Raw genomic sequence first — 12,138 nt, forward strand, 5'->3', positions numbered from 1 at the left:
GGCGGGGCTCTCTCTCACCTCCCCCTTGAGCAGACCGACTCCTCTTTGCTTCATAAAATATCAGGTTTATTTAGTAATTCCCTCTTTTTCTCTGCCACAAACACAAATGTATGCAAACCTTCTCCCGCTTCCTGACTGAACATCTCCTGTCACTGTGTCTTCTTTGCTTTGGGAACCTTATCATAGAATATCATATAAAAAGCTGGAGGTGTGAAAAAAGGTGAAAAAAATCCAAAATAAAGGCATTTATTTGTCATAAAGTGAATGGCATTGTAATAATTGAATGATCTAAGTAGTCACCATTCCACTGAAATGATGCAGGACGGATGTAATTTAAAGGAGGAAGAAATGAGTGAGCGGCTGAGAGGGAGCGTGATGGTGTGATGGATGGATGGGTGTCAGTGGGCGGTTGGCACACACGACGTTTGACTGGAGGAAGAGAAGCACCACCACCACCTCCTCCTCCTGGGTTTCTAGGTTCTAATATTTGTGTGTCTATGATGGTGTGAACCCTTCATCTCCAGATCTTCAACACACTTTGACTTTGAGGTAAATCTGGTGTATCGTAATGTTCTGTGCATTGTGTGTCATCCAGTTCAATCTCTCTCTCTCTCTCTCTCACACACACACACACACACACACACACTTGGCTTGAGTAGATGTATCAGTGATGACATCATGGCTTCCAGTAGCTTCTCAAATGTCCCTCTCTGTCACTGCAACATGGTGCAATGTAGCATGAAGAATGTGTGTGTGTGTGTGTGTGTCCAGTGTGTAAACTTTAGAGTTCGGTCAGTTTGGTATGAAACCGTCTTCAAGTGCTGATTACGTTAATGTGGTCGTCTGTTTACAGCACGTGAGAAGTCGAAATATCTGCAACATTTCCAGTTACAGAGGGGATTCTCTCAAGTTCCTCTCATTCCCCTCAGTGATTTACTTTGCTCTCTCTCTCTCTCTCTCTCTCTCACTCTCTCTCTCTCTCTCTCTCACTCCCCACCCTCACTGGCGCCCCCCTGGTGTGTCTACTCTGCACCGGCGCTTCCATCTCCACGTGCTCCCCTTGAACAGAGAGATTGCAGTGGTATCACGTCTGATTACCGCGAGGACCGAAGCTGCTGGGCGGATCACAGTCTCTGTGTGAGGATGCGACTGAGATCTACAGGTGTGTTTCCAAACAGGAAGCTCTTTTTCATCGCCGTGAGTTCAAAGGGAAGAACATCATGCTCAGGGTTCAATGTTGGGAGGTGGATAGATGGAGGATTTCTGATCAGGCTGCAGGCGATGTTCTGTTTTCACTCTCAACACCTGCTCTATGTGAAGCAGATGCAACAAACACTACAGGCAAGTGATGGCAGCCAGAATTATGAAATACACTCATAAATTGCCTGTTGTGTGACGGCTTGTTGGTAATTAGTGTGCTCTCACGTTTATTATGCTAATGTGCTGGTGAAAGCCTGGCTGGAGGCGCTTTGTTCCAGGTTGTCTGTCTGACACACTTCTCATGAATATCTCTAGAGGGTCTGGGGGGAATCTCCTCAGATTTTCCTCAAACGTGCACAAGGACTCGAGGATGAGCTGAGAAGATTTTGGTGGTCAAAGGTCAGAGTCATCTAGATATTTGTGCTTCAAGATGGCCGTCCAACAACCTAAAACCTCCCCGTGAGTGTAAATCTCTCTGACAGGCAGTTTGCGCTCCCGTGTTAACGGCTCCAGGTATTTTATTTGCTGCCGTCTGTTGCTCCACTGCAACTAATTTAGCACTCTTCAGATTAGCCATTAATCTGACAGCTGCTAACTGGATCATAAACTCTTGCGGTTTTCTGTTTCATCACAGTTTAGTGAAGCAGGGGCTGAATATTCGATGAGGGCTGATTAGATACGGTGAGTTCTGGTGAGAGGAGAACGGGGTGGAGGTCAGCCAGCAGGAGGACGAGGCTCTGCTGGAAGTGATACACAAGGCTGCACCAACACACCACTGAAATCTACACTCAGTTTCTCCAGTAACTTGCTGGTAACACTCAGCTGAGTGTTACTGCGCTCAGGAACTGTACAAATAAAACAAACAAATAAATAAATAAATACTGATCGGAATTTTGGCTGCATCACATTTCTGAACCTGACCTTCAAATATGATTTATGGAATAAAATCAATAACATCGAGATGCAGCTGGAATTCATTTGCAGTACTGTTGCTCATAGTCGAGCTCCAACATACATCAACAATAACAAGTACCAGCGCTGAAGGCCACGGCGGCCCAAACCTGATTTACTGGAGTTGAAAAATAGGTCTGGTCTCATCAACACAGGGGGAAGAACATCGGGAAAATTCTCACTCACTAAATATGTAGATATGCATTTATACTTACACACATTTGGCTGAAACATGGCGTCAGTGACGTGTTTGAAACAACGAGGCAGGACGATGACTGCAGACGAGCAGCCATTTTATGGTTTCATTGCGTATTCTTACGATTTCCTCCAACTGTTTGGGAGAGTGTCCTGTGAGGCTCCAGCAGTGTTTTGTGACCTGTCACAGGTCAGCGACCTTCCATCAGCATGGAGGTGAGCAGATAACGACTGAGTTTAACCATCACAGCGAACTTCTCAACGTGGCTTCCCTCTCAGCTCCACTCCTGTTTTGTCTGTGGCTGTATTCCTGACTCCACTCTGGCGTTGTTTGTGTCTGATTCTGAAATCTGTCTCGTTTCATGTTTTTCTGCCTTCAGATCAGCCGCCCAGTTCTACTGTAGCTCGGTGAGGCTCCCACCAATCTGACATCCACCCCGCTGCTTTCTGGGAATAACTGGTCTGTCACTGTGAAACTAGGGCAGCTTGTTATCAGGACACCAGAGACGGCAACAGCTCTTCAACTGCATTTGTCTTTCTTTTTAGTGAAGGGTCCACAGAGGCGCTCACAGCTGAAACACGAAAACAAAAAGTAAATATCAGGGTTCGTATTGAAAGTTTGGAAGTGTTTTCAAGTTGTGAATGTGCTCAATTTCAACTGTACACCTTGTAAAACTCTATCTTCAACGCAGTTTGGCCTCTACAACCGATTCCCCCTGCTGTCCGACAGAAATGGAGGACTACATCCCAGCTGGACAACACCCATGCCCCCTCATCCTGGTTCACCGCCTCCTGGTCCTGATTCTGGAGCTCTGCTGTCTCCATAAACGGTGGGACAGCAGGAGGCAGCAGGTAGGATGAGAAACTTCCCTTGTCAGTTCTGTTTGAGTGGCCGTCACTGCTGCAGCCTCCTGCCGTGGTGGTCTTGTGGAGTTTGGATGGTCCACAGAGACAAAGACAAAGCCCATGCAGAAGTCAGATTTTTAAGTCTTTTATCAAAACTTCTTCGAAGTGCTCCTTCATTTGTTCTCCACGTGGGTTCGGCCTCACAGCTGCGGACGCTCCCACAACCTGCTGGTCTCAGTAATGAGTTAATTTGGTGTTCCAGTTCCGTACACTGAGAAAACAACCACTTTCATTTGTCTAATTTGTTATGATTGATTGTAGTTTCTGGAATGGGAGACAGATGGAAGCTAGTAAACATTAATAGTGCCTCAGTATCAGGGACCGACTTTTTTATCTCCGAGTTCTTCCTTCGTCTGTCGTTGACGCTCATGAACGATGTTCCTTCTGTGCCAGCAGTTGAACTGCTGATGTATCAGAAAGTGGTAAGAAAATAATTAAAGCACTTACTTCTGAAACTAAAATTAGTTATGGCTAAAGGTAAATACTGATACAACATATTTTTAATGCAGCAAGTGTCTCAAATGTTTGGGGATTTTTTTATTTTTTTTTAAGTACCGAAATAAAGTTTTAAAATAAAAGCTCGTCCCTACACGGAATCTCTTTCCCGAGCAGAACTTTCCACACTTTGGTACACAAAAGGGAGGAAAAGTAAGAGGGAAGTGTGGGAGTGAGGAAGGGGGCGAGTGATGCAGCGCTAACTTCAGCCTGGACAGACTCTCACATTCATCTGGAAGTGTTTCCCTCTGGTTCGCTCTGGAGAGCTGACAAGTGGAAACAAAGAAGAGACAGCTACTGACAGCAGCACGGCGGGGGGCTGGAGATGAGACCCCGCCGCCGCTGCATGGGGATCCGTCGTTAGCTGATCCCTCTTAGCATGTCAGACTGTCACTCTGCACTGTTTAGAGGAACTTTTATTTGGAAATGCAAGTTATTTATCAGGCGCTCAAGTCACAGTGACCCCCCCCACACACACACACACACACACACACACAGGATGCTGTTTGGTTTGCGTGAAGAAAACAACAAAGAAAAGGGATGAAACAGCAAAAAGTTCCCAAATTTTAATAAGACAAGGAATTCAAATCAAAAGAGTCAGAGAAGAAAATAACGAGTTCAAACGACGTAAAAGCAAAACTTTAAAATGTCAAGAGAAGCAAGAGGAGACTTCTGAGAGAAACTTCAATTAAAACATCATCTATTCAGCCTGGAGGGTTCTTCATTGTTCTGTCACGTATGAAGGCTCTCCAGTTCATGTTCTAATCTATTTTATCATCATTCATTTTATTTTGATGATCCATTCAAACAGTTCCACAATAAATAAGTCGCTTCTTGCGCGATATTTGATCATTGTAACAGCATATTTTATTTTCTGCTTTTGGCCTCTATTTATATTTGAATCGTGTCTTTGTCGTTGTCTCTGGTGCGTGTGTTTATGTCGTCCCTTCATTCGTCTCTCCGCTGCATTTAGTCCCCGAATCTATTTTTCTTCTGTTTGGTTAATCCTTGGTAAAACAGCTTGAATTTCAACTCGTTAGTTTGAAAAGTGCGAGAAAAATTAACGCTGGACCGATTGATTGGTAACTAAGCAACAGCTACTAAAGAACGAATGAGACGATGAAAATGAGCAGGTGAGGGAGTCCAACAGCAAATTCGAGCAGAATTTTTCAAAATAAAACAGGAAATAGTGAAAGCCCTCCATGGAAACTGTACATTTGACCACATTAAAAAGATATGGCTTGTTAGCAGCTAAGCTCACTGGCGTCAGCCGCCTGGTGAAGGCCTGGAGCTCCCCAACGCTGCAGGGAGGAGAGAAGTGTCTCCGTCTGCTTGGCTCTAACCTCGGTGGACAAGAATCGCATTTCCCAAAAAACTGGCATGTTGTTGAAGAGAAGAAGCTCCACATGAATGTAGATCATTGTTAGCGGGGTATTTAGTTCCAACAGCTCCCCCTGAGTGGCGTCCCCTCACTCTACCAACTGAAATGCATAGAAGCCCTTCAGGGTTGATTAAACTTCAGACTTCAGCTCAGCGGTCCAGAACTTCGTCATCACCGTGAGGACTGAACTCTGATAATAACCTGGTTCTCTGCCTGGGAGCTGGAATGACCGTGACCTTTTACAGCACTAAACACTCGTCGAGAACATCTCGACAAAAAGTCTAAAGCCGCTCAGCTGTTCAAACACGAGAGGGATTTACTGAGAGGAAGCGAGACAGAGGGAGACATTTGAAAATGGATTCAGTCCAGTTGGTAAATTGATGGATTTTGTCTTGCTCAGTGGGACCAGTGGGGCTGCGGCAGCAGAGGTCCACGCTGCACTGAAGTCAGAGCAAAGCAGACGCTGACACTAATTGGATATCGTGGGTGTGCAAAGATACGCCACTGGGGCATGGTGCGTGTGTGTGTGCACCAGGTATTCCTTATGTTGCGAGGACATGTAGCTGCTTACATCGGGGATATTCGCCTGCCTTTTGGGGACAAAAAGCATGCTCCTCCAGAGAAATGATTGTTTTAGGGCGAAGATCTGATTTATTGCAGAACTGTAGTTCAGCCAGGACACGAGCGCTCCAGGGCATGAATGCACGTTGATGAACTGTCCTCTGAAGTGAAGGAAACTCTGTGTGTGAGCGTCTCTGACTGGGTTTTGTCGAGGATAGTCGGAGGTTCCGTGTGGGGACAGCAGGTGGCAACCTTTCTCATTCATTGATTTTGAATAAAAATAAAAACACAATAGATTCTATGCTGCCCCCCCCCCCCCGCTCTCGATGTGTGCGACTGGTTCTTGTACCTGTATCTGTACTTTATTTGCCATTGTAACAGGTACAATGAAATTAAGTGCAGTCCTTGTTCAGTGCAGAAAAAGACATCAATTTAAGAAGGAAGTACCTTTTTAGGGTTAGATGTTAAAAAGTGCAGAAACCCTCACACACATCCCTCCCATCCACATTCACACTCATGAGTATACAACAGCTTTGCTTTGGTTGCACCATGACGGAAGTTATGGCTGGTGGGCAGAAACTGTTTCATAGTCTGTTTTTGTTACCTGTTGGAGACCGTTTTTGTTTTTGTTGTTGTTGTTGTTGTTTTTTTGGGGGGGGGGCTGTATAACCTTATAACCTCAGGACCTCCTGTCCTCCTGGGGACCAAACATCAAAATAATTTCTGAGTTCTTGCTTAGAATCAGAGTTCAGGAGTGAATACAAGGTTAGAACGAGGATCAGGGCTCAGGTTCGGCTGTCCACATGAGCAGAGGTCGGTGGAATGTCCTAATAAGGATATCTGTGCAAGTGTGTGTGTGTGTGTGTGTGTGTGTGTGTGTGTGTGTGTGTGTGCTTGTCACACAGAGAGGAGAGGAGATTTATCAAATAAAGTGGCTGAGTCTTGGAGGCGACTCTGAGTCTCATCGGTGTGATTCATGCTTCCCATCAGCCTTTTGGCTGTTTGCTTTCAAATGTGGAGGAACTCTGTGCTTTATGAAGACGATGTTTGTGGCATTTCTGTTTCATCTGGCAATTAAAACTAGTTAGCAGTGACAGGAGCAGTGGGGGGGGGGGGGCGCTGGGGGACTTAATGTGACAAAGGCTGTAAACACATTTAGATCCTTGATCTTGTACAGTATGTAGGGTGTGTGTGTGTGTGTGTGTGGGGGGGGGGGGGGGGGTTACTCGTCCTCTGTAGTTTCACGAGAGTGTAGACTGTGTTTTAAGGAGATGGCTAGAAAATTGATCCTGCAGGGTTGCGTCCATCATTGATTTCTCAACAAAGGTCCATCAGGGAGGGAACTCTGACTGAGCACCTACTGTTTACTGATTGGTTGACATTTGCTGGTGATGGATGGTGATTGGCCAGTGGTTCAGCCAATCACCTGCCCAGCAGTGTCTCCCTTCACCCCAAGTGTTTGTGTGGGTCACTTCTCTCATGCTTCTACGGAACAAACCACCCGACACCAAAGGCTAGAAGACAACGGTGAACAGCTGAAGCCATCTGATGTCATGTGACTAGATCAGGTTATTCAGTATTAGAAAGCTAAATTAGCCGCAGTTAATCTTTGCCTCTGCCATGACGGAACAGGAAGTGTTTCCAGTGGTGCTGCCAGGCGGGACGCTGGCAGCTCCAGGCACCAGCTCATCTCTCCTCTTGCTGGCTTCTGGAACCTCTCATTATAACACATTGCATGCTGCCATTGTGACATGCAAAATCAAAAGCTATTGGACGCATTCTGAAAAAAGTACTTTCATGAGTAAGGACTGTTCGATGTTTTGAATTTGAAGTAATTGAATGACGTCATGCAGCATTTGTTTCCTGGTTATCAGTGTCATGTACAGACAGAACCAGTGTAACTAAGTGCAGTATCTCTGTCAATGCGACATGTTGCACCAAGGAGGACTAAAATATGGGAAATCCAAAAGTCCTGCCAGATGTTAACACGGTGCTGTACACTAGAAATATACAGTATACGACTATAGGATGAAGGGCAGGAGGATGGACAGAGTCGGGAGGGTGAAAGTTGGTGATGTCTGCCTTCAGGCTGCAGAGGAGGGAGGAAGGGAGGACAGACAGGGACACTGAATCGGCGCGGGAGGAGAGGAGCACAGGAAGACGAGTGGCAGCAATCCTGAGAAATGGAGGAACTGCAAACATGCAGCGAAAACCTCTCAGCTCTTCGGAGGAGATTGTCATGCTTTGCTACTCCGGTGGAGGAGAACAGGAGCTAAACGTCTATGTAACGATATCAGAGCTGGAGGATCGGGGCGGTAAGAGTCTAAAGAGGGAGATCAAAATCAGAAAGAACAGCTATGAGTGTGAGAGTTAGAGGGTGTGTGAGAGACGTGAGGAGGGCGAGGGGAGAGGGGTTGAGTCGAGCACTGCGGGCGGGGAAGGAGAGAGCCGAAGGCGAAGACATGCACTTGACTCTTCGTAATTAGATTCTTGGCAGGTTGTGTGGGATATCGTCTGCTGGATGGTGACTCATTCAGAGAGAATATCTGCCACATCTTCAACTTTCCCATGGAGAAATGCAAGTTTGAGCTTCAGACATACTTTCATCACACTTTTTCTTCCAAACGAACACTTGGCTTGTTTCAGTCTCTCAGGTTGTACTCCCAGATACGTATCTTTGCTGCTGAACAACCACAATCTCAACACTTCCCCTCTGAAGCCCCCTCTCGTCAGACACCTGTCTTCTAGGTGTCAACTGAGGGCTTTTAATGTGCTTATTGTATTATTTTACTTTAAAAAATAATTTCCCTCCTGCATCACTTCTTTGTGACTCCAGAAAGCAGAAGGAGCCAGCCACGTATGTGTAGCTTGAAGCTAACGGTCACCCTGGCAACCATCTACTAACAAACGGCTAAACCAACCAAAGACAGAGACACAAGCTCCTAGCAGGAAGTGTGCTAGTAGGGTTTCAGCTCCAGTCCGAGTGTTTGTGGATTACTGATCATACATCTGGACTGAGACGACCTGCATGATGACCTGGAGAGGAAACTGACATTTTTGAACAGTCAAGGTGTTGACAGCCGCCAGTCTCCATTGGCTTCAAGCTACATCAACACAGCTGGCTCTTCCTGCGTTCTGGAGCCACAAAGTGATGCAGGTGGAAACAAACATGTCAGTGAGTTCATCATACACTTTTCTTTAAAGACATCCAGGCGTGGCCCCTGTCACCGGCCTGCTGCTCAGGTTTTAGACTCTCAGTCCTACCAGTACTCCTTCCTCTGAACGGCATCCAGCTCTTCATCACTCAAGTCCTTCTCCTGATGGCCTGCTTCCAGCGCCGACTGCTTCTTATGCTGCAGTGTCTGTTGCCCACAGCACTTACAGTATATCACCGTATAAAACACAGCACTCAGGTCCAACAACTCCCTCGATCCATCTGAAGGCAGCAGGACAGATACGTTTTAAAGCCGCTCAGCCGGAGCCGTTCAGCTGAGGCATCCATTGTGTTTACCTTGATTAAATCACATCCACACAGCACTGCCTCTGCATCTCCGTCTCCTGCAGCTCTTCCCATTATTTGTTCTTGAAGGCCACCAGGTGCAACTGCTGCTGTGTCCTGTTTTATAATATCAATGTGTTGTGAGATTAAACTCCTTTTAATGTCGTCCGTCCATGTCGGGGCAATTATTTCAAACGTTTGTCATCAGTTTTAGTCGTGGTGTATATTATCTTACATTATCGATATTCCAATTTTCTTCACAATTCTTTTTATTAAAAAATGTCATTTTTTTGAATTTGTGAATTTGTGAATAGGGAGTGGTTGACATAACCGCTTCTGCTTCTCCTCGTGGTTTACGCAGGGTCATACAGAGACACAGCCAAGAGTGTCGGCAAGGCGTGAGGCTGGGTTTGTGTCAGCGGTTGTGGTGCATTTTCAAGCGTTGGCTTCCGTCCCACTTTTAGATGGAATGCACATATTCTGAGGCCTTGTGGACAAAGTGTCTGCCAGGGAATGTTATGTAACACCTTCATGGCACTCGCAATAGACACCACTCTGATTTCCCCGTTAGAGTGAATAAAAAGTCCCGCCGTTTTTTTGCGTCAGTTTCTCACCATCTTCTGTTTAATTTCCGCCGAGCCGCAGGGACACCTTTATTTCCTCTGCTTTTCATGTTGATACTCGTGTACTCAGCAGCCCACTGCTGCTTTCTGCCTGTCAGTTTTTCTTTCTATGAGGCTTAAAGCAATATTTCACTTTCCCTCCTCAGAATACCTCCCACCTACAGCCGGAGAACTGAACGCTCCCAAAAGAAGGAGAAGAAATCACTGCAGTATCACTATCTTGTGATGGAGGAAAGAAAAAAAGAGCTGACATTCTACTTTAACTTCAAACAAAACCAATTCCGTCAGGATCGCACGCGCCTCCATCAGTCGCGAACGGTGGAGAGGTTGCCGTGGGATATTGTCCATGACACGACTTGTCTTTGGTACGGAGCAGCGATGTCTGGCCTCCTCATTTCACATGAGTACATCAATACCAGCAGATCCATATCACATATTGATTAACTAGAAAAAAAACCAACAGATTGAAGTATTGAAATGCTAGTTTTGTTCTTGGCAGGACCTGTAGGGCCTCTCTTGGCCTGCCTGAACAGAGAAGCAGCTAAAGTCAGAGCATCAGTGTCAAGATTTTTCAGCCCCCAAAAAAAATCAATCCAATCAACTTTCTTAGCTTCATCAGTGATGGTACACGATCTACAAGCTGGAGAATGTGACTCCAATCATCCTCCTCCAGGGTCATCGTCCTCCTCCAGGGACATCGTCCTCCTCCAGGGTCATCGTCCTCCTCCAGGGACATCGTCCTCCTCCAGGGACATCGTCCTCCTCCAGGGTCATCGTCCTCCTCCAGGGTCATCGTCCTCCTCCAGGGTCATCGTCCTCCTCCAGGGACATCGTCCTCCTCCAGGGACATCGTCCTCCTCCAGGGTCATCGTCCTCCTTGTCGTGGGTCAGAAGTAAAGAATTTGCTCAAGTAAAAAGTCTGTGCTCTTCCAGCAGCAGAGAGGAGAAATAGCAGCATCAATTATTGATAGTGATAGTAAAATCTCTGCTCCACGCCCAGGGAACATCCATCAGCTCCTGCCGGCGACCTTTACTTGCCAGCCTGAAGTTCCTGAAAAACCCTGCTCTCACAGCAAAACTACTGAGGCTGACAATTAGCTTTTCGTTGGAGGAGACCAGGCCTGGTGTCCCACTTTTTATTTCTTCTTCTTTTTTTTAATCTGTATATCTGAAGTCATTCCAATAGCAGCAGGGACCGTAGCAGAAGTGCTTTTGTGCGAGAGTATTTTGACATGCATAAAGTATCAAAGGAAACTCTCATCTCTCCATTTCATGTGCAGATTTAATGTTGTGTCTCTGTGGGGAGACTAAAAAAACCATGATTAATTAATCATTAATTCAGTTGTGAAGGATTCTTAAAGTAGTGTAATCTGATTTTGGTATTTTGCTGATATGGGTGTGTGTTTTTGCTGTGAGTTGTCACCAGCTGGTCCAGAGCGTTTAATCATCTCACACTCGCTGTTCTCAGTCACAGTCCAGGAGTCGCTCAGAACTCAGAGGTGACACACAGGAACCAAGTACCCCAGGAGCTGAAGTACTGACTCATGACTGCAGGACAGCTGAGGTGGAAAACAAAGTTCATTATCGTTCACTATTAGTTCACTCCTACTGGATGTGGCAGGTTGATCAACTTCCTCTTCACGCGCAGCTTTTGGAACCCTCTGAGGCAATAATCTTCTCTTGGAGCTCTCACACTTGTAACAGCATGTGATCCATCCAAGTATAAAAACAAAGAAGCACCTAAAAATGGTGGACTTGCATTGGGAGATGAACGTTGTTGGGGGAAGGAGTGCCTGTCGGTGCCATGCGGGCCTCGGCCTTTGGCCTGTCTGCCTCTCCAGACCTTCGACCTCATGGAATTCAATTTTGCAGGAAATATAAGCGTCTGACGGCGTTGCTGCCGGGTCAGGAGGCTCATTGCTGCGAGCGAAACCAAGTTCAGCGATAATCTTGCTCAGCGACTCCCCGAGAGTAAATAAAGTAGAACCTGCGGTGTGTTCGCGTACAGCACAGATGCACATATTTCTGTCAGAGATTAAGAAATCAGAAAAAGTCCGAAGTGGATCTTTACTGCACTGCAATGTGAGGTGGGAAACTTTGGCTGTCAGTGGAAAATATTAATACATTTATTTGAGCCTGAGGTTGCGTTTGCATGGTATGACAGCGGAACTCAACCAGACGCTGGCGGATGAAGACGAGCGGCTTACACTCCCCTCACAGAGCGTCACCCTCACCTTAAGAAAATGTGCATTTCAGAAAAAAAGAAATGTAAAAAAAAAACAATTTCCAAAATGGGGATTAAAAGTGTCAGAACGCCAGACTCGACG

General features: G+C 46.1%; 1 long non-coding RNA gene across 1 annotated transcript; it reads left to right on the forward strand.

Moving 5' to 3' along the window:
- The first annotated feature begins 8,468 nt into the window (after window positions 1-8,468).
- LOC147246911 (uncharacterized) lies at window positions 8,469-11,234 on the forward strand. Its single transcript, XR_015109739.1, has 3 exons — window positions 8,469-8,860; window positions 9,958-10,176; window positions 10,311-11,234. It is a non-coding gene; the product is annotated as an uncharacterized LOC147246911 (long non-coding RNA).
- Window positions 11,235-12,138: the final 904 nt, after the last annotated feature.

Source organism: Aulostomus chinensis, chromosome 17, assembly GCF_037954235.1.
Source record: "Aulostomus chinensis isolate RoL2024-O1b breed Wild chromosome 17, RoL_Achi_v1.0, whole genome shotgun sequence".
Taxonomy (NCBI): domain Eukaryota; kingdom Metazoa; phylum Chordata; class Actinopteri; order Syngnathiformes; family Aulostomidae; genus Aulostomus; species Aulostomus chinensis.